Below are 2,614 nucleotides of genomic sequence, written 5' to 3'. Positions count from 1 at the left end.
CTCAGACCTGATAACCTTAGTGCTCACCCCAAAGCAGACCATGGAGAAGCCCCCAGAAGACCCGAGATGCACATAGAACTGGAGCCATCATCATGAATCTCTGAACAGATGCTTGCACCAGATAACCCTGAATGAGCTGCTCTAAGCAGGTTGTTATTAGAAACAAACAGTTTAGTTCAATGCCACCCATTCTGTGTACTCATCATTGGTGTGTGGACCGTGGTCATGTAGGAGGCTCCACTGCCAGCATATGCTATCACACTCTGCACGTTGATTTCCCCAGGAGCTGGCTTTGCGCTGAACTGAATGTCATTTGCCTGACCCAACCCCTCTCCCTCAGCAACCCTGCGGTCTGTGTTTCTCTCTTCTTGCTGCTCCATTGTGATCCCCAAATCTATGGTGGTGCTTTCTCTGTATGTGGCTGACTCCCTATGGATTACTCACTCACTATGGGGTCCTGGAAACTGTGGGGTAGCAGGAGATTTCCCAAGAAATGGACCGGGGGGATGAGCATGAGAAAGTTTGATCCCTGGTGGCCAGGTCCACGCGCTGAGGCCCAAGGGCCTTATACTTGGTGGGTAGAATTCAAGGCTATGAGTCAAGGGGTGTGTTGAGGTGGATTTAGAGTAACAGTCACCCAGAAGTGAGTAAGGGTCAGGCGGCTGCTGAACATATGTGTATCTGTTTACAGTTTCCCTTTGTGAACCAAGTCTGGCAGGTGACTATTGCCGAGATTCTTGTCCCACTAGGTCCCGCTGCCTTTCAGTCCCCAAATAAGCACACAAAGACTTATATTAATTATTAAGCTGTTGGCTGATGACTAGGCCTTCATATTGGCTAGCTCTGTCTTAATTATTAACCCATTTCTATTAATCTATGTATTCCCACATGGGCTTGGCTTACCAGAGAATGCCTGGACCTGCTACTCCATTGTGATCTACATGGCAACTGTTTCTGACAGGCTCTCCTGACTACCTTTCCCAAAATTCTCCTCGTCTCCTAGTCCCACTTATCTTCCTGCCTCAATGGTCAGAGACCAAACAGTGTTTTATCCAACAACCAGTAAGAGAAACATACATACAGAAGGACATCCCCCATCAGGTGACAGGTCTGGTTGGTTTGATAGGCAGGACCTGGCAGGACTCTCAGATGAAGGTAGCCTTGTTCCTGCTTGAAGGTACTTCTCTTATTTCTTATTTATTAGCACATAAGAACTAAGTATTTATTCCAGCTGTTATAGGGTCTATTCCTGGCAGGTGCTCATGCTGCGCTTTCAGGAAGTCAGACACCACATGTGCCAATGAGTCATAAGCTCAATGGCTCCAGACTCAGTGCTTTCTGTCCACCCTGTCTGTTCTTGGTCTCTCATAGGGGAGTTCAGCAGACACCAGAGACTTATAAACAAGGATGGAGTGGTCGCGTGGGTCTCTGGCAGTTCCCATGTCTGAAGGTCCTCTTCATGAAGGTGTGTGGAAAAGTCTTAATCAGACTTAAGCCCGAGGGCACCTAGCTATGTCTGCTCAAGTCATACCATGGGAAATTACAGCCAAACTTAGGATGGAATGACAAGTCAGAACCCTTTCTTGTTTGGAGGGAGACTGGTATTGGGTGGTCCTCCTCCTCTTTCTCCCTCTGAAGGTCTGGTTTTGATGGGCCATGTCAGAAACTTTAAGTGGTGCCCATGGCCATAGAGGAGATCTCGGGGCTTTGTCTCAAGGTTTGAAGGCAGAACTCAGACTGGATGAGTAGTGAGTGTTTTGTGGGGATCTAGGAAGACAACAGTCATATGCTTACAAATTATTCTGTTTTAAAACGAACGGTGGAAGCTAGGTGTGCTGGTGTGCCTATATAGTCCTTCCATCCGGGAAGTTGAAACAGGAGGAATACTACGAATTCAAGACCAGCCTGTGCCATAGAGTGAGACCCTGTTTCAAGACCAATAAATAACTTTAAAAACAGACAAAATGTAAAACAACGGAGCACTGGGTTTTTAATGGATGCTGTAGGGCAGATGAGAAAGGAGTAACCTCTTGGTCATACCCAGAAGGCCCTGTTGTCTCATGTCGATCATGTTCTCCGGAGTCCTTGTCTAGCAGGGCAGAGGGCGGAGGGCAGAGGGCAGAGGAGTGCACTGTGACCTGCTGCCTCCGGGTCTCCTGACCACTGTACAGCCACTGCCCTTGCTTTGAACGATGCCGGGGTGGCCATCTTGATGGTTGAAGAGCCCCAACCTTACCGGTTTGGAGTCCTGTGATCATCACATGCTGGCAGGTGATTTCAGCAGTCACATTGCCATGCTGCCCTGGTATTCCTAGGAAATTTCCACCGCTTCTCTATGAGGACACAGCATGTGTTCTGTTGCCAGGACCAGTGAACGCTCCTAAAGGCAGTGCACTCTGTCCCCAAGTGTGGCTCTGCAGGGGCCTTTTGACCTGCAGGTCTCAATGGGGAATGAGAAGACAGAGCCCTGGGCATCATGCTCAGGATGGCTTCGGGGGCTGCAAGCGGGTCGGTAGATGCTAGTTCCCCGCTGCTTACCTCGTACTCCTGTGTTCCTCACCAACACAGGGGATGGGCGTGGCAGTTCTCAGATAGGTGGAGAGGGAGAGGGAGA

At 49.3% G+C, this 2,614-nt stretch overlaps 1 long non-coding RNA gene across 1 annotated transcript; it reads left to right on the top strand.

The window, feature by feature from the left end:
- Window positions 1–859: 859 nt before the first annotated feature.
- Window positions 860–1,955, top strand: LOC121133864. Its single transcript, XR_005870880.1, has 3 exons — window positions 860–1,177; window positions 1,372–1,465; window positions 1,831–1,955. It is a non-coding gene; the product is annotated as an uncharacterized LOC121133864 (long non-coding RNA).
- Window positions 1,956–2,614: the final 659 nt, after the last annotated feature.

This window comes from Mesocricetus auratus, unplaced genomic scaffold, assembly GCF_017639785.1.
Source record: "Mesocricetus auratus isolate SY011 unplaced genomic scaffold, BCM_Maur_2.0 Super-Scaffold_100024, whole genome shotgun sequence".
Lineage (NCBI taxonomy): Eukaryota > Metazoa > Chordata > Mammalia > Rodentia > Cricetidae > Mesocricetus > Mesocricetus auratus.
Note: the sequence above shows the minus strand (reverse complement) of the source record. Positions and strands in the feature narration are given on the sequence as shown.